This window comes from Sturnus vulgaris, chromosome 5 (assembly GCF_052056855.1).
Source record: "Sturnus vulgaris isolate bStuVul1 chromosome 5, bStuVul1.hap1, whole genome shotgun sequence".
NCBI classification, from domain to species: Eukaryota; Metazoa; Chordata; class Aves; order Passeriformes; family Sturnidae; genus Sturnus; species Sturnus vulgaris.
In genome coordinates this window covers 55,504,741-55,532,094 of record NC_142247.1, presented here as the reverse complement: position 1 = coordinate 55,532,094, position 27,354 = coordinate 55,504,741, and the positions used below count along the sequence as shown (strand labels likewise).

Here is a 27,354-nt window from a genome sequence, read left to right as displayed (position 1 = left end):
CATCACTTCACAAGGGGCACAAGTGCTGGTTTCTCTCAGGAGATGCCCCACACTTTCAATTTAAACTCTCCTTAGTGTAAAATGTCAGTGGTAGAGCAGGGTGCAAAAGAGAAAAGATCAATATGTATTTTATTACAAGTAAACCTATTGGCACATATTTTTCCTAAAACTGAAAAGAGGATGTCAGAATCATCATTAACCCTGCTGTCCAAATCTTCTGTCATGGGGGAGCTATGGGAGCATGTCACATCCTCCTCCTTCCCTGCCTGGGTTTTCTGCCTATGGAGGATGAAAGAAGGGGGCCACCTACAACTTACACCAATGTGGTTAGACACAGTCAAGACATGCACTTGGTGCCCAGGACTGCCCGCAGCAATTATCCATTAATGTGCAGAGATTCTACTGTGAAAAGAAATAATTCAGGCCAGAGAAGAGTGGAGAAATTTTTATTGCCGTTATTTTTAAGAAACTGCCATATTTTATTACACTAAGGCTCTTCCTAATGCAGGTCACTTATTAATGGTGTCACCAAATATAATATAAATCATTACTTGTCAAATGGAAGCTGTGACAAGTCAAACTGTAGATTCCGTTTTCTGATAGTTCACTAAATACAAGAAACGGATCCTAAAAACTCAGGTTGACAAGCTCTCCAAGAGCAGTGAAGAGAGGTTTAGGCTCACTTCTAGTCACCTTATTTTTTCTCCTGAGAATTAACCAGCAAAAAGGGATGGGACAATGAAGAAGAAAAATAAACCTCAGTGGCCTCTCTCATCCTTGTGACACAGTAAATAGGTTACGGATTGAGAATTTACCTTTGTTAAAACATGAACATGTCCTTTGTGCTGAAAGCTGAAGGCATACCAGTGATCTCACCAAGCTGTATCCCTAATAAACTACACCATGTGATCATGAGTATAAACATTGTGTGAACTTCATAACCACAAAAGAAATTTCCATGTATAGACAATCCCAAAAACACAACCTAGCTGCAAACTGGTTTCTCCACGTTCTCCAACATGGGACTTGGACATCTCTTGACAAATGAGCTTTTTACAGATGTGTTATTTAAAATAGTGTCATCAGAGGGAACCAGCTCTTTGTGACAGCCCTGGATCACTTATATTTACTAGATTGCAGGTCTGCAATATGAAATCACTAACAGCCTATACTTGACTATCTTTTGGTCTGTAAAAATGACTCCAAATAGACATATTTAAGGGGGATTTTGGCAATTGTAAACTTATGTTTTCCAAAGTACTTGAACTGAAATTACTGTGAGTTATAGAGATAACCTCTCAAATAACAGACTTTCTAAAAGATAATGGAAACAAACATACAGAAATGTCTTACTGCAAGTTTCATCATGGAAATGATGAATGATTTCCAACTAAAACAATTAATATTGTTCTTTCTTGGCTTTATTGTCATTAATTATTTATTTGTTATGATTGTCTGAACAACAAAAGAGATTTCAGTGTTTAAGAACTAATGTTTATTTTTGATTACCCATTATTATATTAATATTACTTCGTCTTTAAAATACTACTAAGTAAGGAAAAGAATATATTATTCTTTTAATCAATCCAAAAACAAGACATTTTTGTTCAACTGGAAAACATATCTATGTTATTATCTTGGTTGATTTGTTCTCTGTCATGTTTTGCAAGGAAGACTTGCAAACAGGCAGGGATTTAGTAAAAGCCATTTTCTAAATATATAAAAGTAAATTATTTCTCTGTTGCAATTACCCTGAAGAATATTACTCAGAGAATACTACCTAGTTTGATGCTTCTTTTTACATGATAAATGATGACCAACTGTCCAGGCTACTGAGCACAGATTCTCTTACAAAGTAAGGCAAGGTCAGAAGTCTATGCATTTATCTTTACACGTCTGAGTTGGCAAACAGCACTCTTCGATGTATTACAAGTACATCTCTGACCCAAAGTGAAAAATTTGGTGCAGGTGATGCTACTTAGTACTTGAATAACGTAAGCCAATTTCTATAACAATTACTTGATCCTGAAATCTATCTTCATGTAGACTTGCAAAATTGCCAATGAGATACTTGTCAAGATCTGAACTATTAACTTTAGAAGGAAAGAATTTACACATTGCCCTTCTGAGGACTGTGATAGGTATGACTAATAAACCTGTCCAGGAACAGGACAGGAAAACAGAGTTGGGTGACTGAATGAGAGACAGACATAAAGCGACAACTTCAGGACCAGAAGGAGTTAGAGAAGCAATACAGGCACATGTTATCAGAAACAGAAGCAGAGACAGGAAAGGAATTTCCCATCAACCTCCCTAATCTTACTTCCCCTGTTTGCTTTCCCATTATCATAGGAGAAAAGAAGAGAGGAAGGTTGGAAGAAATGCTAAGCAGAAAAGAAAGGGAAAAATGTGGTTTTAGTTCCTTCCTATCCATGACAGGCAATACCACAGGAACAATAATCAAAACAGCAGGTGCAAAGGATCAAAGTGGTCTAGAAGGACCAAGAGTGAGGTGCCATATGGATGTGGGAATCACCAGATCCCTTATTATTGATATGCCATAAGAAACTCCATAGCATCCCAGTCTGTGTATGAACATAGGCTCATCCAGGACAACTAGCTTCACCACTTCTGCTTGCTCAGAGAATGCTAAAAGCATAATCTTGTTGTTGTTGGCTTGGAGTTTTTTATACGTAACTAGGAGTATTTTTCCCACAGTGAATTAACTTGTGGTTTTCTTAACTTGCTATGTGGCCATGATCAGAGAAAAATGTCTTACATTTTTTGGGTAAAATCCGCAGAGTGAAAAATAAAACCTGATATTTTCTTTTAACAGTTTTACCAGCTTCTGGTATGGATATAAATTAGCCCATTTTCTTGATGAGGGCGTGAAGTAGTCAGAGCTGATTTAGAGTCCCAAGGTCTGATTTACCAAAGTAAATCTGCACAGCCTCCTTGTATACTCTCTTTCCCCCCATCCTCACTCCAACTCACTGTCATCGCTGGATATGTTGACGGCATTTGCCATGTCCCATGCAGAGAAAATAATTCCTTCCACCATGTCACACCCACTTCTTAAGATCAATAATTTTAAATTTCATAACTGGGCTATGCTGATGAAAGTTGGATCAGAAGGAAACAAGAAGATCTGATGAACTATTGCTCTCATTCTAATTAGTATTGTTCGTACAGCTCTGAACCACCAGGGTTTTGGTCTGAGGTCTCCTTGCTTTTAGTTACCACATCAAATAACCAAGGACCTCTTGTCCCAGATTATAGTATACACCTACAACTCAAGATAAAAATGGAAACATTTTAATCCTACACTATTTACATCCCTGACACCTAGCAAAGGTTTCATAGACCACTTACTCTCTATTATCTAGCTACAACTGCTATGCAACTGTACAGAGGATGTGCTTTGAGAGGCAAAATGCACAGCAAGCAAAAGATAATGAAATGGTCACATTAATTTAACAACAGAAGCACCTCCTAATTATAAAGCAATAGCCCTTATCTTCAACACTATTTTATCACTATTAAAAGTAACTATCAGTCTGTGTAATCAGTATATGAGTACTGCTGCAAATGAAGTTACACAAAGAGCTATTTTTTCTGTATCTTAACTAATTAATTTGTCCAACAACTAGTATTTCTAGTGTATTAATTTACCTGTGGTTTTGTCATTTAAAGAAATTCATGCTGCACTAGTCACCTCACCATGAAAAACACAATACATAGAAATTGAGGAAGAGACATCAAGGAAAATATGATAAGAAAGAGTAATGGTATTGGTAGAAATCACAAAAATTTTATTATTTTCCTTAGAAGGCAGGTGAATAAGAGACTATGGGACTAAAAAATGTAAAGACTTAGATTAATTTTCTCTGTGTCAAACCACAGAAGTAAGGATATTCAATCAAAATACATTATCATCTCACATGATATTTACCTAAACTCTGGAACTGCACTTCCAGATGTCACAAGCATCAGTACAGCAGCATGCTGAAAAAATTACTAACTCAGAGGTAGCAGCTGAAAATATGGAACAGAGTTAACAGCATTTCTGAGGAGATTAATCTTCATATTTCAGGGTATAGTGAAAAAGTATCTTAACTTTTCTGGTGTTTCTGAGCTGCCCACTTTCATAGTAAGACTGAATGTCTAATAGGACCACCAACTACGTCCCAGACTAGTCTTCACCTGCAGAGTGGAAATGCTGAGACTGAACTAAATTTTCCTTTTTCTGTAAAAATCGAGGCATAACCTAAAAATGCATTCATTTTCCCACCCCAGTGTACTACCTGCCCACTATCCATACAGTGAAAGATTGCTTTTGACAGATCAAAATCACTGTGTACACATACAATATGAAGGCACCCACCATCACCTTCTGAAATTTGACTTGTTTTCTATTCGTAACTGCTGTAGGAATCCTAAAAGAACTATGTATGCAAGATATAGGACATAAAATGCAGTGCTGTTCATCTTAGAGCCATTTAGCCTGCATAAATCAGCTGTGTCTCACAAAGAGCTGGAGGGACATCTAGTGGACTTGTTGACAAGCAGGAAGGCCTTTGTGCTGTCATTTTACTGCACTGCTGCTTCACGTGAGAGGTGTAAATGTTGGTCTTCCCACTAAATAAGTATATGAAATACCAGAACAGTACTAAAATCCCTGTCATGCAAAACAGGCAGCAAGCTATAAAACATACCATCATCAACTCTAGATGTAGCCCAACTCTCATATCCAAACCAAGATACAATTCAAAGCAAATATACAGTTTGCTGATACTATAAGATCAGAACTATGTTTAAAATTCAGACTTGAGGCATTTTAACTGCAAATATGTAAAATGCATATTGCACCATCTTTCAAAAGGTGTATATGGCTTAATACATACAAAAATTCCTTTACAGACTACAAGCTGTAGTTCATTCTATTTTTTTATCCTGCAAATGTTTTCAGCTTTGTTTCAGACATGAGCAATCAACTTTATGCTTAAACAAACTCCTAAAGTGTTTCAGTCTAAGAAGCAACTTAGGGAGAATCACGCAAAAGCTGTTTCCATCTTCTGTCCACCCAAGGCAAAAGCGAAAATCTTTTCTCTTTTAAGTTTTCTCTCTATAGTTCTCTGTAGATGAAAATACAGACAAATCCTCCAAACAGTGAATTTCAGTAACATTTTAAGCTTTTCAAATTTAAGTTATTTCATTCTATGGTTTGTTTTAATTAACGTGAAAGGGGCCAACTTCAGGTGGGCTCTCACTTTCCTCACTGATTTCCTACACACCAAGACAGTGTTTTCTTCCTTCAAGGTTTGGAGGAATAACCTGACCTTCCTTCTACTTATGCTCCCTTATTATGTTTTTTAGTCAGGAGACCTCATCTTTTTCCTGTCTGTAGCAGACACTCACTCTAACATGTGTGATGCTTGCCCACTAACCCTAGCTCATAAGCAATCAGCTGGCTCATCATGCAAACTTCAATTTCGTGTACAAGAAGAAATCAAAATCTTCATAAGACTGACTTTATGAAACACAAGCGTGTAAACAGAAAAGAAGCATATGCTTCCTGTTGCATCGACATGGTAACTCTGCAACTTCTGCTGCTATGTTGCCTAATATGGACCCACATTTTACAGACTGCAAGAGTATAGAAAGTATGGTTTCATAAGTAGACAGTATTAGTCTATAGCAAGCTCTGAGACACAGATTATTGAGCATTACACTTTCTTTCACTGACATTTTGACTAAGGAATGGGGATTCACACCAGGACATTCCAATGCATTTCCTAATTACATCATATTACAAATAGATCATATATAGGTGTTTCAGGACATCTCCTAAAAGACAAATATGATCAAAAGTCAGGTCTGTGTATTTACTAGCTACACAGTATTTATGGAAAAGCTACAAAGAGAATTAATGTTTCCCAAAGCCTGAAGCTGAGATTTTCCTTGAGTAAGGATCTTACACTGTGTAGTTTAACAGAGGCTGATTGCTATGTTCCAGTTAACCTCAGGGAGCATCAATTGCACACTGGACTGCAGAACCAAATGACTGAACTCTGTATTGCTAGATGTTCTAAATCTATGTTCAGACCTACAGCTTAAAAAATAATCTTCATTTCTGTGGCACTCAATATATATAGTTAAAATTAATTTTTAAAAGGTTGCAGTGAACAAGTCCACACATACCACTTCAATGGTGAAAGTGGCTTATACCTGCTTGAAGATGACAGATAAACTTACTGCTAATCTCCCTGCTGAAAAAGCCAGCAAAAACATAAGGTTACTCCAAATGGATTTATAGACCTGGAAAAAAAAAAATCCCCCTCTCAGGCTTGCCATGCTTTCAACTGAGTAATAATAGAAGTATTCTGTTTACCAGTGCTCTTCCCATCCTTATTCATGTTTTCACCTAACTCAATTCAACAGCAAAAGAGAAAAAAAACAAAACACCCTCATTTGTTTCAGTCTTTAGCATACAGAGAGCAAGGGAAATATAATATTCTTCTCTCCTACTGCCTTTTTATTCTTTAAATTTCTTTTAAAAAGAAGACACATGACAGGCTGGCAGGGACCTTCGGAGATCATGTGGTCCAATATCTCTGCTCAAAGCTCAGTCACCTACAGTAGGTTCTTGCAGATGATGTCCAGCCGTGTTTCAAGCATCTACAAGGACAGAAACTTCACAGGGTCTCTCAGCAACATGTGCCTGTGTTTGGCACCCTCACAGTTTTAAAAGTTTTCCTTACACACAAGCAGGATTTCTCATATTTCAGTTTGTGCCAATTCCCTCTTTTCTTTAACTGAACTCACTTAGCAGGCTCCATCTCATTTAGTGTCTCTGCTGAGATATCTGTACATATTGATAATAACCCCTTGAATTTTCTCTTCTGTAGTTCAACAGTCCCATCTCTCTAACCCTATGCTTATACATCAGGATTGGATCTAATCCCCTCATCATCTCAGTGATCCTTTTAAAGACTCACCCCAGTATGTCAATGTCCTGCTTGTCCTGGAGAGCCCTGGCCTGGACAGAACACTGTGACTGCAGTCTTGCCAGGGCTGAGCCACAGTAGGAGAAGAAACATCTCCCTCAATCTGCTACAGTGCCCTGCCGAGTGGAGCCCAGGCTGCTGCTGGCCTCGTTGTAAAAGGATGCATTTCTGGACAATAACTTTTATTGTATCCCAGGTCCTGTTGGCAGTGCTGTCACCTCCAGTCAGTCCCAGGTGCCCAGGTGCAGGGACACCCACCTGGCCCACAGCACAGACAGTAATTCCACAACCAGTGCAAGGCCTCGCTAGTGTTCACGTTGCCCTCACTGTCACCACTGAGGCAGACCACTGCAGCTGGCAGTCACTGGAAAGCCCAGCAGCATGGAAACTACTTACGTGTTTTTCAGGAGGCCCTGCCCTAAGAGACCCCACGGGCCGCCCCTGCATACTGCCAGCCTGTCCCGTAATGTCAGAACACGAAGGGAACACTGCTACTGTTACACAGCTCAGCTTTATTTAACAACCCGAAACAAACCTCACTCCCTGATGAGCTCCGAGAGGCTGGAGAGCCCCTTGTCTTCACGCGTCTAGGCTAATGGCTGTTGTAACCCGGCAGGGCCGGCACTCGCTCAGCCCCGGCCCCTCCGCTCCCCCCGCGGCGGGCACGGCACGCTGCCGCCGGCAGGGGGCGCGCGGAGGCCGCAGCGCGGCGGCGCCGGGGCTGAGGCGGCTCCCGGCCGCGCTCCCTGCACCGCGCCCGCAGCGGAGCCCTTCCCTTCCCGGCTGCTTCGGGCTCCATCGAGGGGAGGCACTGCCGAAAGGAGCCCGGCCTGCCGAGCCACAGACACGTGCTTTCCACAGAAAGCGGCGGCTGGCGCGGGGAGGCGGGTAGGGCAGCGAACCTCCTCGATACCGGGACCTGGTGTTCCTTTACCTAGGCGAGAACAGCCGGAATCCCAGGAATGCCATTTCAGATCGTTCCCAGATGGCACTGAGCAAGTCGTAATGGGCTGCAGAAGTCGAGGGTCGTCTCAGGGACGAAACTCCGCACGAATTGGTGCGTTTCGGAGTTTCTGTGTTTGGAGGCGCGGGGGTGGGCCTGGGCAAGCGGCTGACTCAGGAAAAGGGCGTTCCACCCAAGGCATGATGAGCTCCAGGGGCGTCCTGGGCCCCAGAACTGCGCGAATTATCATTTGCGTAAGGGTTTGGCTGTGGGAGGGTTTTGTTTGTTTTTTAATTCCTTGGTGTACAAGCAAGATGTGAATAACAATTTGGTGTCATTTATACACGCAGTAACAGGCAAAGGAATTGAGTGTCCCATTCTAGGTCATAAACTAAGTAATGCCAGAATTCTGAATCTAGCCCACCTTCCTGTCCAACACCAAACACTAGTACCGTACTTCTGCAGCGATTCACATCCTTTCGCATCATCACCCTGCTTGATGCTTTTCACTGTACTACTTTACCATAGCTTTAATTTCGTAGCAAGTCTGGCAAGATACCAATCCTGAAACGTACCTTGCATTGGTGGAAAAGAACTACTATGAACTATTATGAGCTTGGATACTAATTCTCATGTGCAATCTCAACAAATTTCCACAAAAAGAGCTAGAACCACAGTTCCATTAAAGCCAATTCCTGCCATTTCAGCTGCTGCAGGACCATGTCTGCAGTTTATGGACAAGTCACAAGAACAGTCTTCCCATTCACAGGTGCCATTTCTGCAGTTCTGCTTGTAAAAGATAGACATCATCTGACATCATCTGAATGTGTCTTCACCTAGTTATTATTCTATTAAAATAATTATGCCACCATTTTGAGAAGTAAGAAATTTTGTCTTACACCTTCACACACAAAGATCTCCTGCTTTCTAGAGCGGACACAATTGAGCATTTATTTAATTAGGATCACGTCTTGGTTTTATTAACTGTCCTTTGTATTGCAGTTATAAGTTCCATATTCTTGGCAACATGGGCTCCAATGTGTAAATTTTTCAGACGGGTTCTTGGAATAAACAACACCGTTTTCTGAAACAGCCAAAAATAGCTGTTCTGAGCAGAGCCTTGAAATATGTATGAGATGCTGGGAGAAGTGGGGGAGGCAGCTCAGACTGCCCCCCCCCCCCCCCCCAATATGATTTGGAATTTCCAAATCATATGAGCACCTTGTGATGCATAAGACATTTTAAACCTTCCTCTGTGCAGGAAGATACAAAAAGAAATTGACACTTAAATGCAAAGGAGAAACTCACAAGTTTGCATTCTTTCAGGGTTGGTTATGAAGTTGGCAGGTAATTTCTAGTCACCATGTAAGCTAAAAACTTTGTAAGGGAGTTCGACTGCCACTTAAATTCCTGTACATGAGCTAAGAGTGCCACAGTTGAAGTTTATCCTCTGTTCCTGGGAGCCTAGCAAAGACAGCCCATTTTATATTGGACAGACAACAGAACAATACTACAAAGCCTTTACCATGGAAAAATTACTGGTCAATAGCTTCTGTGAAGGGGATTATTTTTTGTCATTTGCAATGGAAAAAGTTGAATTGAGAAGCTGTTTCATGCATCAGATGTATCTTTTTGCTCTTCTTGTTGCATTATTTTCTTTCAAACTCTTTGTCATATAAAATACCAACAATTTGATAAAGTGACTTGTCCTCTATTCAGGTGTTGTATCACACGTGAGAATGGCTTTATTTATCCACTGGCAACTGGCTTAGAGAAAAAGAATTTCAAAGAGTTATTCAAGAAAATCCAGATCTTCATTTTCAGATATGACCTGCAAAATATGTTTCAAGAGCCCAAGCAAACAGGATGATGGCTGTTGTGGTTGTCTGAGGTGAGTCACTGTTCTGCTTCCAGCCCGACAGGGGAGAAGCTTGGATTTATCCTCACACTGGTATGTTTCTGCGGTGGTAATTTGCCTTTGGGGATATTCGTGATGTATTTTGTTTTTCTCCTCCCATGTTCCCTTTTTTCACACCCATTTGAACTGTGCATTCCTTATGACTGAGAAAAAACCTTTTCTTCAAAGCCTAGAGACTTTGGTTTATAGTACTCAATTTAATTTTCTGACCATTCTGCATGGAAGTACCAGTGTGTACCTGTGCTTATTTATGAGGGACCCCCGTGTCTGGGCTTGGACAGTGACCAAGTCATGCCTCCTGCCACTCAGTCACTGGCAGAGAAGTTACATGAGTGATGATACCAGAGCTACGATCACACTGGGCTGTAAGACAGCAATGAGATCGTAAGAGGAAAGCAGGTTTAGAAGTGAGAAGTCATTTTAACTGTGTGTGGAACTGTGCAAGAACTCTTGGCATATGCATGGCACTCATACCTGGCCTCTTTGCTGTCTATATTCAAGAGACAACAGTGTGATTATTTAACTATCTATGCCTGCCTGTATCAACTCTCAGAGGTCATGCACTCTATGGGGGTTCACACTGCATGATGGGGCTGCAAGGGACACCCTGTGCCTGCAATGTCTCAATTCCCTTGCAGAAGAAAACAAGGCTTATAAGAGTAGGCAGAACAGTCTGAAAAATTCCAGCTACTGTAGCTGAAGTTACATTAAGAAAACACCTCAAAAGGGAAGCTCTTTGAGGGATTTTCTGTTGTGGGCAACACCAAACTCATAATATGCAGAAGTGAAGGACAAGAGTAGGTATGGGAGTGTTTTGCCAACTATTAAATTCAGACACTTCTGTAAATTAAAGTGTCATCAGAGATTTAGATTTTCTTATTCAAATGTCTTTTTTTTCACTGACACTGCTGCAACATCTCTGATGCTCTGTTTTGTTGCATACAAAAAAAAGTGTAAATATGGTAAAATCAACAGAAAATGGTCCATTAAAAATGCAAAAAATAGATTTACAACTAGATTTACAACTTAGATTTACAACTAAGTCCATCTTGACCATCATGTAAGAGTTCTTTATGCAACCTAAGATCCTTTTGGAGAGTTTCTAAATAGTTGGAGATTAGCACTGGAGCTTGGCATACCCTCTGCCTCCATCATGGCCAATAGCAACACTCAAAAAGAAAGCCAAAACATAGACTCCAAAGTCAAAACATGAGACACATAAATTTGATGCTACTATTCCTATATGGGAAAAATAGTTCTGGGGAAAAATTTTTTTTTTTTTTTTTTGGTAGGTTTTCCAAGATTCTCCATTCTCTTTCAACAGAGTGGATTTTTAAGAAATATCTTGTCCAGTTAGTCAGGATCTGCTATCATAGCATGATAGGAGCAGGCTTCTTCAGTACTTCTTCATCTCTAGACAGTAGTCAAAGAGTTGCAGTGTGTCACAAAGTATTAGATAATGTTTTTCAGAGATAAAAAGCTCTTTATAAAGCTGGTTAGTTCTGCCTATCAAAGTTTTGCTGATGACAGTTAAGGTAGCAAAGGTTAGTAAAGAAGGGATTTTCATTTATCACAGCAACCATCTAGCTTTGGGCTGATGGGTGATGGGGTGCTCTTCCTCCCATCTCCATTCTGGGACAACCAAATAGGGTACAGAAAGTTTGGGTTGGTTGGAGTGATGGGCTTAGCCTCTGATTTTCTAAGAAGGTGTAGCAATCAGAAGCTGAGAGTAAGCTTACAGAGATTCCTCCATTGTCCAGAAGGAATCTATGTCCAGGAGACATTGAAAAGGCATTCCAACTCTGCAGTCTTCAGACATGAAAACAATTGCATTTCTTCTTGGTGAGTCCTGCAAATAAGTCAAACCTACAGGAAGTACAAAGAAAATCCTTGTTGTCCAGAATCTATGACTGTTCACTTGTGGTGTTTAAAGATGTGCCTGATTAAGTTATCCACCAGACTGTTGTAATAACTGCACCACTGATGCCATATGCATGAGTTCAAAAACTTCATTACCTCCTGGCATTCAGAAGAGCTCTTTTTTTTTTTTTTTCACTTCATTGTCATTGTCTATCATTACTGACACTGATTAGCTTGAGAGATGCTACAGAGATCATTCATGGGCTTTCTGGGCTGCTTCAGACTCCGGTGCTGGAGGAATTTGCAAAGAATGGCTGTGTCTTGGGCAATATGGGCAGTAAATTTACCCAAGTATGAAAAAATATAAAATGCAAATTAAATATGTTTTGTGCCTGCCTCTGGGTCATTTTCTGTCTCAATCTGAAGTTAATATTGGCACAGGATTTCACTCCAAAAGGCCTGTTTCTACTCATTAAAATTACCTAGAATTATATCATTAGCTCAGTCTATGTGGTTAAATTAGATTCAGAAACTGAATCAAACACTTTCAGACACTTTCCAAACAGTGTCTTTTTCCTTCCAGTGACTTAATAAGAGAGCAGACAACCAGCTCAGCAGTAGATGTCTACACCTGATCAGATGGAACCCATCATCAGCAAAATTATTGCCCCGGCTACTAGATTAGAGGCTTCTCAGTCCCTACATTTTGCATTGTGAATACATATTTTCTTTTCAGAACTCTGCATAGTTACACAACTTCATTATGCTGGGTGTATGATGGGAGGTGAAGATCTGAAAATGAATCATTTGAGCTCACTTCAGTAACCCAAAGTGGACTTTTTTGATTGTGGTCTATGATAACATTTCATTTAGATTTTAAAAACAGCAGGAAAACGTTGGGATTTTTAATTAAACTTTTGAGGGAACATCTTGTTTTCTTGGAGAACTACATGCTCACGTTTTTTCTTCATGTGTAATAAAAACAATATTGAAGTGCTGGAACTTTGCTTGGGATTGAAACTGGGCTCTAACAGCACTAAAATCAAACTGAATTCAGCCAATTAGGTCACCAAGTTACAAAAGGACATTACAGCAAAGGAGAACCTACTATATTTAAACAGCTTTGTTGTGTTTTCCTTTCACATTTGTGTAGCAAACCATGACGTTGATTACAATGAAATACTGGCCACAGCTGGATGACTGGGTTGTGTTTTCTGACCATGCAAATGAATGGGATGGCCTGGCTTATTTAACACAGCAGCACAGCTGGATCCTTTCCACAGCATAATCTTCACTATACCTTGTATTGCAGCCAGTCTCTGACCTCGTATTATTCCTCAAACCGGTGCTGGCCACCTTCTGAAGCAGTGCTGGTTAAAAGGTCATGTGGCAAAAGTGGGCCAGGTAGGGGGTTAGCAACCACCCAACGGTACAACTGATAGATGTTACTTCTCAAGCCAATGCCTTGGTGCTGTTTAGCTTGCTTGCTGTTTGCTTTTAGTTCACTACAGCTGAGTAAAAGCCTCTAAGCAGCGTAGACTGGCTCATGACCACACCAGTAAAGGTTAGCTCCCTTCAGAGCAGATATCCTTGTGCCTCAGTCGTACCTCGATGCCTTTATAATACCGCTTGCTACTAAATGATCTGCTGCTTTCAGCTGAAAATGTTCAAAATAAGGTAAGGGGCATTTTTCAGTCCATCAGGGTGTTCTGATAGCAACAGGTGTAGTGTGTGTATTGCATGTATTATGGAATGACTGTAGAGGGAAAGAAAGACAGGATAGTTCCATATATTTCAGGGGAAAGAGCCTGGAGTGAACTGTTCCCACAGCTATGTCTGAGCTGTGTCCTTGCTAAAGCAGATAGGAGACAAACCAGAGCCATGAAGTGAAGCTACAGCTAAACAGACTGAATGATCAAAGTCTCTCTCCCTTGCCTTTGTGCACTTAGTAGCAGTAGTACCTTCAGATTGTAATAAAATGTTTAGCAATGGTCCATCATTGTCTTTGGGAACTCCTCATAGATAGCAGAACTGGAATCTAGTCAAACCATGTTAGCTCCTAAGTTCTCTAAAAAAACCAAAACCTTCCAATGTCAAAATTTCACTTTTAATTTTAGGATAACTGGCCTTAACAGGAATGTACAGTTTACACACAAAGAATAACACAAACATTTGCCAATCCAAACTGGAGCATTTTTGTGTATGGTTTGTGGCCAGGCTTTAGAGCAGCACTCTGTGGCATGCTAAAAGTCAAAGTGACACTATAATCTGTTTTGCAGAGATACAATTTTACTACAGTGGTGCCCAGTGAAGAGTCCTCTTTAATGAAAGAGTCATAAATGTCTATTTTCAAAAGGCCTTATCTGAACTATATAATTTCTCTTCAGGCATGAGCTATAAAATAAGGCTGTGGCACTCAAGCATGATTTTATCTTTTGGCAGCACTGTAGACAGTATGTTTAAATTTGAATTGGTTTGCCGTGATTCAGTCTTTTTCGGTAACTTAAGGCATGCCACAAATTATAACACATTTTTATATTGCTAGATTTTTTTAACACATTTCATAAAAATCCAAAGTCTGGTTTTATGCCTGTAATTTTATGGACCAATAAATCTGTGAGAAAAAGTGTTTTTTCACAGCCAAATTCCAGCTCTGTGCAAGCACATAATTTATATTGTCTTTGTAAAAATTTTAATTACTATAACTAAGATTCTGTACAAAATCATGTAGATACAGGTTTGTCATACTGGAAGACACCTTGCGGAATCATAGTGGGGTTTTTTTACATTTTTTTGTTCAAAGATTGACTGGAGACTCTTCGCAGAGAACTATGGTTCAGAGCAATAGCAATAAACAATGTAATAAATTTGAAATAATTTCAGATCGGTGAGGTAACGTCTTAAGTCAATTAAGCCAACTTTATGTCCAGGAAGCCAACTGTATCATGGGCTACATCAAAAGCAGTGTGGCCTGCAGGTTGAGGGAGGAGATTCCTCCCCTCTGGTCCACTCTGGTGAGATCCCACGTGCAGTGTTGCATCCAGCTCTGGAGAGACATTGACCTGTTGGAGGAGGCCACCACAATGGTTAGATGGCTAGAGCACCTCTCTTATGAGGAAAGCCTGGGAGAAGTGGGGCTGTTCAGCCTGGAAAAGAAAATATTTCAGTGACCTAATTGTGTCCTTCCAGTAACTGAAGGGAGCCTATAAGAAGGCTGGAGAGGGACTTTTTTAAAGGGCATGTAGTGACAGGATAAGGGGGAATGGCGTCAAACTGAAAGAGAGTAGGATGAGGTTACATACTGGGAAGAAATTCATTACAGTGAAGGTGGTGAGGCACTGGAACAGGTTGTGCAGAGAAATCGTGGATGCCCCATCCCTGAAAGTGTTTAAGACCAGATTGGATGGAGCGGTAAGCAGCCTGGTCTAGTGAAATGTGTCCTGTCCAACTAGATGACCTTTAGAGTCTCTTCTAACTCAAACCATTTTATGATTCTATGAGTCTCTGGTTCTATTCTATTCTAGAGTTCTTTTTTTCATGCACAGCAGCACTGAGCCCAGTTTCGTGGGCTGGGAGATGGTGGGGCACAGCCCTACCTGCCAGGCCAGGCACAAGTAGATACATCCAGGAACAAGTCTCTGTTTCCCCAGACCCAACAGCTGCACCAGCAGCCTACCTCCAAAATTGCCAGTGTACCAATTCATTGCATTCTCTTATGCATCACCCAAGAACCTTATCTAATCCTTAGCCCTCATAATGCCTGCTCCACTCAGAACCACAGGCGCTGCCTCCCACCTGTCATCAGGTGTCTCAGTGCCCAGTCCCACGTGGAGTTCCTCACTGCAATTCCATTATCTGCTGAGAGATCTGTGGTGCTCATCTGCAAAGCCATTTGATTGCTAGCTACAGAGCCACAGGGCTGCAGAGCCAAGAGTTGCTGTGAAGCAAGGCCACCTCAGGATATCCACTGGCCATGCATTGGCCATGGTCACTGCACTCTGTAGGCTGAGGTTTCCTTTTCAGTTGGTTTGGTGAAGAGAACAAGCGCCAGAAATAAACCAAAAGAAGCTTCAAGGGGTGCAATGACCTGATCATATAACGAAAAACCAGCTTGGGAAAGTTCATGCTAGGAATTAGGTAACACAGAAGTACTTTGGTTTCTAGGAAGAATGGAAATTGAAAAATATTGTGATTTATATAAAATGAGAATTGAGGAGTCATCCAAAAGAGGTCATTAGTCAAATCATCTACACTACTGAAAAGGAATTGCATCTAAGCATTTTAAAAAGGAAAAGCAACTGATTAGGATGTAGCTCTGCTGGCATGGAAACAACCATGAGTTACAGGAAACTGAATATGAGAGGCACATGGATAAATACAAGTTTCAATACTTGATCATTATATTATACTGGTAACAAGCAGGCTAACAAATAGCTTGCCTTCCCTTCTCCCTCATCCCCATAATCCATGAACAGGCAAACATAACAGCAATACAGTGATATCACAGTGTCTCTGTAACTCAGTTTTATCACCCCTGAGTCCACATTAAAAATAAAAAAATTTTTTTAACAGGCAGTTTGTTGGTATTGCCAGATGGGTAAAAAGATCCGTTTGTTGGTATTGCCAGATGACAAAAATTTACCATCTTTCATAGAATCATAGAATCATTAGTATTGCAAAAAACATGTAAAATCGCCACATCCAACTGTTAACCCAGCACTGCCATATTACCAGTAAACCATGTCCGTGGAAAGGAAGGGAGTAAAGGAAAACAAATGGAGATATTAGGTGTCTGTGGGAGAAGGAGGAATTTCTATAAATAACTGTGTCATTTGGTGAGAAGATGCCAGCTGCAGGGGGCAGCTCCTTGCTGGAATTAGCTATAGAGAGAGAGGAACACAGCATACATTCAGCATGCCAAGAAAGCAAGCAGCTGCCTGAGGATACCCCTTAAAAACCTTTTGGACAGCACGTGTCTGGTGTTGCCAGAAGAGAATGTTCATAGGGTGACAGACTGGTGATATCTACACTGCAATTCCCAGACCTGTTCCTGAAGTAAAATCCCATGTGCTTCACTGTCACTTCTATCCATACCACAAAACCAGCAGGTTGTACTTAGGTCTTAAAAATCCTAGTAACTTTAATGAATTTGCCTTATCCTCTATTTTTACTTCACAGTCCCCTGAGAACTTTTGACTGCCTGCATCTGCGCAGAAATTTTTAAGTTTCTTCTGCTGCTTAGATGTGTTTGCTCCTGCTTGAAAAAAAGAAGGTCATAATAAACTTAATCTTTCCTACTTAACTCTATTTAAGAAATTACATGAAGGGACAGTCTTTTATGAAAGTACCTACTAGCAATCTTTTTGTCTCAGAAGACTCTTGACCAAAACAACTAATCAAAAATACACCCCAAATGAGATTTTAAAGAGGGGAAAAAATCCAGTTTTCCATTCAATTCTGGATTTGAATTCTATGTTATAACTGTGATCAACACTATCGTGATTCAAAAGCTGGGAAAAACTTACCGTCCTTTCCAGTTTAGCATAAATTTGTCACTGATATTTCAGATAGATCTAATCAGAATGATGTATTCAGAAGTAATTATTTTTCCAGAAAGTCATTACACAGTACATTAGGCAAGAAACAACATTTCAATACCTGGGACTGCATAATTAATTCAGCCTACACATGAAAGCTGAGAAGTTCACCCAAAAGAGGAAGTAGACATTTCTTATCACCCTTGACTTGCTTACATTCCTGTGGCTTACTGCATAACAGCAATAAATTTCTGCTAAGTGTTTCTATAATTCAGATTGGTGTGTCATCATCCAAAAATCTGGCAGGAGCTGGCCTGCAAAAGGGCAAACATCCTCAGCAAATGGAGCAGATCTGCCTCTAATCAATTGCTCTCTCAACTTGCATACTTAATATGCCTCATTGAAAGTGAAAATGGTGGTTCATTCCTGCAACATCCAGTGGAGAGGAACATTATAAACCACATAGTTTGGAGTGTGTTCATGATGAGTGTCCTCAGATGCCCAGATCCATGAAACAGCTGAAGCTTTATGGAAAATGGAACTATTACAGCATCTTCTGACTGCTGCAGCTTAAAAGCAGGAACTCCATGTGTGATGCTCTGGCAAACCCCAAACATCCATTTCAAAATGTCAGCAGTGTAAAATGTGAGTGGGTAACCATTAACTGAACCACTGCAAAGCCTTCCACCTGTCTTCTGCAGAAAGCACCCAACTGGTAGAGGTAGTTTCCAACAGCAAGGTACAGGCTAGATGAAGCTACACTGTAAGCCTCCTCTTCTCCTAACAGATGTTTGGAACAGATGTTCCAAATATCCAGAGAGCTGGTATACCATATTGCTTTTCCTCCTATGAAGGCTCCTTGTCTTGTTCCCTTCATGGGATAGCATTAAGAAAAATAAAATCTGTAGAAATCGTTAATGTTTGGGTGTTTTTTAATTTAATGTCATTCACCTTGTGATTTGAGTAGCTGGTAACTGATTAAGAATATGATGGGTTAGCATGGCAAAAATAAACAGTGACTCAGACCTTCCAGACTGACCTTTGTCCTCCATAGGACAAGTGACTTTTGTTCGGTTCTACAACAAACCAATAAAGGTCATTCAGATGAGCATACCCTGAGCATTGGGGAGCCCAGAAAGATCCTAGCCTGCAAGGGCCAGAATTTGGTGTTATCTATGCAAATTTAAAGGGGTTTTCCCATATGAAATAACGCATAACCAGCAGAGAAGAGGAAGTCACACTTCCTCATGCAGCCACATGAAAGATGATTGACAGTAATGGCATTTGCTGCATTGTGCTGGTTTCTCCCTTTGTCACTGTGTTGCTCTGTAGTTGTGTCAGCAGTTCCCAGCACTGGCTGACTTGGTCTTATCATGACAGTCTTACTGGAAACTGTTGTTCCCACTGTTATTCTTCACAGAATTCATCTTTTTTTTTTTATTGCACCAGTTATTATTGCACCAAGAAGTGTTTGTCAAGTGGAAATTCCCAACTTTGAACAAATTTACACAGATTACAGTCTATATTATATTTGTCTAGTTTCCTTATAGGAAGCTGGGAACAGGTGGTGCTTTTACAATTACCTGGTTTACTTTCCCTGAGTTACCATCCCCTGAAAAGAAGCTGTGTTGTAGCTGGAAAGGATAACCAGCTTTACAACAGATTGTTTGTCAGCTGATAACATTGGTTATTGCTGTTTCTCTACCGAGGCTTAGCTCTCTGACATTGTGTACAGCCATCAGAGCCAAGAAAGTAATATCATTATCTGGATGCTGTAATCAGCTGCAATGGCACAGCCACCATGGCACGGGCATTGATTCCACGAATTTTCCCGCTGCATTCTCTGGCATCATTCTCTTGTTCATATTATCTGCTTAAAAGAATACCTGGAATTGACCTTAAAGCTTTCTCTTCTGCAATCAGCTAAAGCTAAAAAATAAAATACTGGAATGAGAATTTACATTGAAATGGTTGCCATTGATGGTGAAGATCCAGTTAAAAATCAGTCCATGAATTCAGCCTGAAGACAAAAAAAGTTTAAGGACTGGAACAATTTTCAGGGAGGTCTAGAAAAAAAAAATTAGGAAAGAGATAATAAAAAAGATAAGAAAAGATGATTGGTAACAGCTTTTAGATTCTTACCTAAAAGGGAACCAATTCTGACACGTCAATAAAGTAAAATTCACCTGAAAGAAAATAGTGATACCTTTTCCTACCCAATGACGGATTATGTCTTCCCACATAAACAGTTGGAGGATGCAAATTACTAAAGTAAAGCAGATAATAAATTACTAAAGTAAAATGGCTGAGATAAGAAGAAAACACAAAACCTGCATCTGAAGCCAGTTTTTCAGCACAAGGAACATGTAGGGCAAAATAAATATGTTTATATCTCTGAGAAAACAGAGTAGGAAAGAGAGTGTATCATCTCAATACAATAGAGCAATGTTATGTATATGGGCTTTTTAGTTGTTTTAGGTTGGTTTTTTTTTAACTAAATGAAAACTAAGAGAAAAGAAGGGCTAGTGAGAATGCAGATCTGGAAGCCAATCTTGGATCTGTATGGCTGTATCCAAGGATGCTATAAGTAGACAGAGATAATTCTTAATGCAATAATTGGAGACATATTAATATAAACTAATAAGTAATACCTCTGTAATATAAGAAGCCAGGCTTCACAATCAAGCAATTTCCTCTCCTTAGAAATTATATCTTATTGTGTGCATGTGTGGTCCCTAATGACTTGGCTCTGCAATTCATATCTGTCATAACCTCATAAGAAGGGATAATTTGACAGCAGATATATCCTTTATCTATTGTTTCAAAAGGTACTACATTAGTCATACGTTGCACATTCCTCTCATATATATCTTTTCAGCCTTCTTATTTTTCCTTTTGCATCTAAGTGGAATTGAGATTTTTATAGGGAAAAAAATTTACAAGCTCACATTTGCTTCCCTCGCTTGCCTTTGCAAAGTGCAAGGACCTCCTGCAAGGTCTCATGTTGCTATATTAGTAAATAAAGTTAGTCAGAAATCAAGAGTGAGAGATCTGTGAGGTAAAAAAATGGCAGCACTTGCTGTTTTGGCTGTGGCTAAGTGTTCAGTTTGAAAAAATGTTGCTGGAGCCCTGAAGGTGAAACAGAAGCATCATGAAAAGGAAACTGCTGCGGAGAGATAGAGGTGGGTGGGAAACGGGTGTCTGAAGAGATGTGAGAAACAAAAGAGATGTTAAAAGGTTGCTTAGCTGCCTTGTAAAAAAAAAAAATAGGGAACTGTGGATTTCAAGCTTTGCAAAAACCTCTGTAACAATTCACAGCCTTGTGCCCATTTTTCCTCTGGAAGCTGTACATGGAATAACACTAGGGAAATCAGAAGAGCCAAATCTATGGAAAGTGCCACAGAGCCCCCCCAGCCATCATGACAAAGCCACCACTGCTTTTCATGAGGAAAATCATTCTGAGGAACAAATATCATGAAACAATAGAATATAACAGATAAATCTGTAAATGGCTTTAATTTTCTTCTATGAACACACACTTCTTTTCCTGTGAAGCAGCAGGGAAGTCATACCCAGAGTACTCCTTCCACCTCAGGATGAGCAGCCTTCCAAGACAGCAGCCAAGACAGAGCCACACCTGGGCCTGCCCCCTGTACCTCATCTCTTAATCAACATTGTATGTGCATGTGTTTTTTTATGAAATGCATGTTAGAACAGGAAAGCAGAGCATTTCATCTACCTATTTTATATATATTTTCCAAATAAATGCTTCAGAGATGTTTTCCTGGCACACAGCTGGTTCTCTCAATCTGCAGTCTGGCTCAGACTCCGGGTTTTGAAGTCTATGCATTCCCCACTTGCCCCGAAGTCACTGCCACAGAGCTGCAGTGCTGCCTTTGCAAATATCCCAGCACAGCCATGTGCTCTGGGGCCAGCTCTTGGGCTCTGACCAAGGAATCCTGCTCCTTCCTATGAGTTACTCAGACACCAGCCAAAGGCAGCTCAAAGACACATCAGTCTTGGGATGTTGATCATCACAGGTTTGCACTAAAGCTCAGCCTCACCAGTTCCCAAAGGGAGATTCCAACCTTGTTTGTTCTCACTGTACCTCAAGACTCTGCTTTGCATTTATTATTGCACAGTTGGATGAGAGTCCATCTTCCCTCTCCTCTTTTCTCTCAGATCCAATAGGTAATTTGCATAATTCCCAAATTGTGGAGTGAGGGCAGTATAAAAAGTCAATGCCTGAGCTCAGACCCATGTTGGCATTGGCAATCACCTGGCTTCACCTCCTACTGACTAGGCTTCTGGATAAGGTAACTTCCAAACCATCGCCTCATAGCCTTCAGTTATCCAGTGCACCAAAAGAGGGAAGGCCTCTGTTTCCTCTTTGTTTTGTCACTTCTAAGAGAAAGAGAAGCCGAATTGCTGCTGAGGAGCCTTGTTGGGCTTTGAAAACATACAGAGCAATGGCATCCAGAAGGTTTTCCAAATGGGGTGACTGGAAAGTCAGAGATTTGTCAAGTATGACAAGGAATGAATAAACAAATTAAAGGATAAACAAACAAGCAGATAACTACATGTCCTGGATCTTGTGTGGAGAATTTTGTGATGCAGTTTCAGAGGAAGTATGAAAGTATGAAAGTATGAAAGTATGAAAATATGAAAGTATGAAAGTATGAAAGTATGAAAGTATGGAAGTATGGAAGTACTTTTCAACACAGGTTGAAATTTCCCCATCAGACTCCCAAATTCAGCAAGACTTGAGCATAGGCCCAATAGGTAGTCTTTCCTTGCCAGTCATTATGGTTTAAAGCTATATTCAGTTTTTCACAATTGATAAAACTAATGCTAAACCTACGCAGCTGTTAAGAAACACTTGATAAAAATCACAGCTGAAAAGGTGAAGGAGAAAGACTAATCCAAAGCAAACACTACTTTGCATAAATTAAGAGATTAATACAGTGAGATGTAACATTCACTGCAGTGCACTTCCTTTTGGACCACTTGCCTTTGGAGCACTCCATGGCTAATTGCAAGGAAGTGCAATGCTATTCCACAGTTTTCACTTTTGTCCCCAGCTGTGCTATTAACAATCTATCTGAAGATAATGATGTCTCTAGTGAGAAAAATATGAGGACTTGATAGAGGGCAAAAAAGTATCTGGCACATTGATGTACATTTTTACTGCTACAGAGGAAGCACGTTTTGGTTTCTCAACTGTTCAACATGCTTGTAAAATGTCCAGCTAATACTATAAAACATTTGCCAATGAGCCTAAGGTATTCAAGCTGAACATGAAAAATTACAAATGGGTTTTGCAATAGTGAGCAGCTGATGATAAAATTGTAGATGGTTCTCAATGCTGATAAATAAAGTGATGTGTGTGGGGAAAAAAAATCCTAACTCTGCAGCTACAGAAAACACCATTAACACCACCACGACCATCACCACTCCTACCATGAACCTTATCTAATGCAGAATGTGTCCTGTACTGGCTCACAGTGCCTTGGTAGACTCGTTAAAAAAACCCTACCACAATGAGTAAGTTGCAAAACTTTCCTAAAGCTGCCTGTCTTGCAGAAAAATGTTATAGTCCATATCTGATACTGTCAGATACAGCCTGCTGCTCTAGAGAGAAGTGATTTAGACTAGAGGATCAGGACTGGTTTCCCTTCAAACCCAGCTATGTAGAGACTTCATGGCCACACCATGTATACCATATGCAGCAACCTACTTACTGTACAAACATCTCAGTAAAGTGAACATCCTGTGGCTGGGTCTTCCCTGCAGATTGGCACAGGGCATATTAACTTTCATGGAAGTGTTACCAGAAGCTGTCTAATGCAAGGGAAGTGTGAGCAGTTGTCTATTTTTCCTTATAAATTTGCTTAGTTTAAGGAATATTAATGAAGCATCTGTTTCTTCTGCCAGTCTACAAGAAGCAGGGTCTGAAGAAAGCATAAAGCTGTTGTTTTTTGTAATATAGTGCTATATTCTGATTTAGCCATAAGCACTAAGGATTGAGATCTTGGATTTCTAAGAGTTCCATGTTGTTAGCAGTTGAGTACTCAGAATTACTTGTTAAAAACAGGCAGGTAGTTGTCAGCATTATTAGACAGGGAAGAGAGAACAGGACAGAACATCTCTATGCTGCTGTATAAAATCATAAGTTTTCATATTTTGAACACTGTATACAGTTCGAGTGGTTGCCATACAAAGAATGACTAAATAGACCTAAATTCTTCAAACTGACAAAAAGATCAAGAGAAGATATCATAGAGGTCAATAAAGAATAAGGAATGTGGGAAAATAAGTACAGAGAAACAGTTAGTTGTTCTTTTTGACATAAACTAGGGGACATTAGAGCTCAGTGAATGTCGTAGTGGCTGGTGACAGGTTTAAAGCAAGGACAGATACTCCACACATCACCTGCTTAAACTGTGGAGTTTAACAAAATGAGGAATAGAAAATACAAGATTCACATGAGTTCAAAAAAACACTGCGGTAAATTTGTATAAGAAAAACCTTTCTAGAGATACTAAACACACAAGAATAATTCGTTCATTAAGTTCTTAAGATGAACCTGTTGAACACAGAGTACAAACTAGACAAACATTTGATTTGTTGCAGTACAAACTCTCTTATGTCCTTACACAAAGTTGGGGGAGGGGGGATATGTGGAAAAGGTAATGAATGATTCAGAGAAGCTCTGCTCCTGGCTAGGAATGCTCTGCAACAGATAGGTAAGGATGGGATTAACAGAGGAAAAGATTTAACTGTCTGTGATTTCCTACTTTCCCAGACAGTAGTTTTTGCTTCTTCCAGCTCCTTACCCTCAGTTTTCCCAGGTGTCAACCATCTCTCATGAACAGGAGAGAAAATATATTGTTGTATGGCAAAATGGGTATGTGTGCCTCTAGCTCCAGCTTCACAATCCTCCCTCAGGATCACTTGATTTTCAAATGGCATGAAGGGAAGCAGCTTGTCTCATCATGAGATGCAACATTGCTGAAGGAGGAGCAGTTTTCTCACAGGACATGATGAAAAGGTAGCTAACCCCACAAAATATCCAAACAGCATCTTGCCCTGACTAGTATAGACAGGGACATAAATTTAAGCCTTTAGAGGAACTAGCAAGGATGACAGCAAAATATAAGCTTATAATGTTCTGATCCAAAGCCAATTAAAATTTGCCTAGTGAGAAATAGATTTGATTCCTCATGCATATGATTTGTTCTCTCTGAAATAAACCAATAATTACCTACATTTCAAAAGCTCTTCCATATGCCTCATAGTCTAAAAACTTGGTTTCCATTTACCTGGAAATGAATCACTGAACTTCATAGAAGAATTAAGAGTTTTTGTGCTTCTGGGAAATGAAATTAAGTAGTGCCAAGCAAAAAATAATACAGAAGGAAAATGGAATCCATATTTGGCTGGGACCTACTTCTAATTACTACAGATGACTTACAGATCCAGGACATACTTTCCTAGAGCAGGACAATATCTGTTTTCTTTGTGACAATACTAAGTGGGCAGGGAACAAACAATATTGTTTCTGGCAGGCATAGAAATTGTTACCGTCAGGCAGTGGTTCATAGGTCAGATGATACACAAGAAAAAGTTTATTGCAATGTTCTTTCTTTGTCTCCCTTTGTCTCAAGCTTCACACACATGAGCAGCACATGCCCTTCACAAAAATTCACAACTATCATATTAGACATAGGGAATTGTGGTTATGAACTATATTACAATGAACATTCTTTTAGTGACACTCCCCCTTTGCTGTAGTTTTTCAGAATTCCATAAAATTGCCTGTTACATTTAAAAGCCATTTTAAAGCCTTTATAGACCTTAAAAAATAGATAAAGGAATGCTGCTATCCTGTATGCTGAGTCATACACAAATTATCGCCATTAAACACTTGATGCAATTGTTCTTCATTTCGGTGAGCTGGAAATAATATATTGGAGTATTTTCTAGAGAAAGAGAGTGGAATCTTGTGACAATCCAAAATAAATTATCTTGTAGTGTTTGGGTCTTTTAAAATACCAGAAACACACATGGTCCATTCTTCAAACACAGTCTCTACTTTTCTCTTGTATTGGAGAAAGAGCATTCGTAAGCTGGAGTACAGCAGAGAATCCATTCAGGAATCACAGAAGCCTCTTTCATCTGAAGCAGTAACACAACAGCAGCAATTTTTGTACAGCTATTTCGTGTGATATTCAATGTCTCTGCACCAAGCAGTAATAAACAGCCTTCACAAATCCATTTATATTATCTTTATGGTCTTTTTCATGGAATAAATCTCAGTCTGCTTGTGCAGCCTAGGTTGTATGTATGCTGCAGCACAGCAACAACTTATTTGGTGAGTATTACACTGGCCGTAGGAGCAGATAAAAGTCTGGTCACCTTGGTGCTTACAAATAAATGTCATCTCTGGCATAGCCTTGAAGAGCTAGTAATGGGCCTCTAGAAGGAAACTTGATGGTCACAAAACATCACAGAAGTGAGCTGCCTGGAAATGTGACTAAGGATTTGAGTCAGGTTGATATTCATGACAGTTTTCTGGTCATCATTAACTCACGGCCTCAGCTGTGTTTCTGAAGGAGGAGTTTCTGAAGGAGAGGACCGATTGAAGTAGCTCAGCTGGCTCAGCTCAGTCTCATACCTTAAGTAAGCCAAGACAAAAAGCGTGAATTTGGGAAACACATCTCAAATAACAGAACATATACCCAGAGAAAAAGGCTGGCCTTTTATTTATGTAATAAAATGAGGAGAGATACCAGATTGCTGTCTGTGCTCTGACTTGATAGAGCAAGTTGTCCTCAGTCTGGAAACCACATTAGTGCTGATTGGTCAATCTCTCCTGACTTCTAGTAAATCTTTTCAGATTAGCCATATTCACACAGAAATGCAGTTGAGTGACTTCCTACTCAGCTACACACTCAGCCAGCTTAGAACAAAGACAGAAAATGCTTCTACGGTCTAGAAATATTCTGAAAGTTTCAGACACTCATATTTCATTAGTGTAAACTGGATAGGGCACAGATAAGGAACTGGGTAGACAAAAGAACACATCAATGGAACAAGTAGAACATTCAAGGGTTATTATGATACTGGTATCTGCAGACATACAGAGAACCATGCCTTTCCAGAATGAACTGGCAACAGTCCAATGTGATGCCTCTCAGCTGGCCAGGGTCTTGCAGAACAATATCAGTGGGTGAAAACTACAGATATAGAAAGATATTCTGGATTTCACAAGGAATGTGAACAGAAAACAGAAGAGGAAGAGTCGCCTGAAAGGAAGCTGACTGCCACAGAAGTCCAATACTGTAAGATTCATTATAATATTAAGCAACTAAAGAAAGTGAAAATTTATTTCTAAAAAATAAAAGGAAACTGACGTAATGAAAAAGAAAGAAAAAAAGAAAAAGCACTGTAAAGTTTCACTAGTTTTAAGGGGGGAAATGGTCATGAAGGAACTAACAAGGGTGTGTGGCTGTTGTGCACCTTGGTGTTTCTCCACTTGTTTGAACCACCTTTGCTTTCTCTCACCACTGGCAGGACGGTTATTATTGAAGAAAGGAATACAAATGACAGGCTGTTTCCACAGGCTGTTGTAAGATGACTTGTTAAAGATCCAACAAACTGTGAAGTCCCGTAGGTAAGAGGCCCATAGACTCACTGAAGAGGACTCCCTGTTATACAGAGAGGTCCTAGGTCAGTTTGCCTCCTGTTCATCCTGGTGGTGTGCCCCATGAAGAAGAGTACAAGATAGTGTATAACAGGGATAAAGGTGAGAAGCAACCAGGTAGGGAAAATGTATATATTGGGTGCAGAGCAGCACATCTGTGGTTGCTCTCCACTCATTTTCCCATTTTACCTGGAGGTTCTGAGTGAGGAGTAGCTGTGAGTCAGGAATGTGAATCACACCTGGGCTGGCCAACTTCACCTCCCCCTACCCTCTCCTGCCTCACAGTCTTTGTGTCCTCCAGTCCATCTCCCTTGCCCCACATCCAATCACCCTTGCCTCGATTTTTGCATGTCTACATCATTCTTCGTCCTTTATGGGCTTCC

General features: G+C 40.1%; 1 long non-coding RNA gene across 2 annotated transcripts; it reads left to right on the top strand.

Moving 5' to 3' along the window:
• Nucleotides 1-7,718: 7,718 nt before the first annotated feature.
• On the top strand, nucleotides 7,719-25,444 carry LOC106854061 (uncharacterized). Of its 2 annotated transcripts, XR_015804047.1 has the most exons (4): nucleotides 7,719-8,064; nucleotides 9,670-9,841; nucleotides 11,629-11,710; nucleotides 25,354-25,444. It is a non-coding gene; the product is annotated as an uncharacterized LOC106854061 (long non-coding RNA). The 2 variants fall into 2 exon arrangements; XR_015804046.1 differs by lacking the exon at nucleotides 25,354-25,444 and having other exon boundaries at nucleotides 11,629-12,060.
• The last annotated feature ends 1,910 nt before the right edge of the window (nucleotides 25,445-27,354 follow it).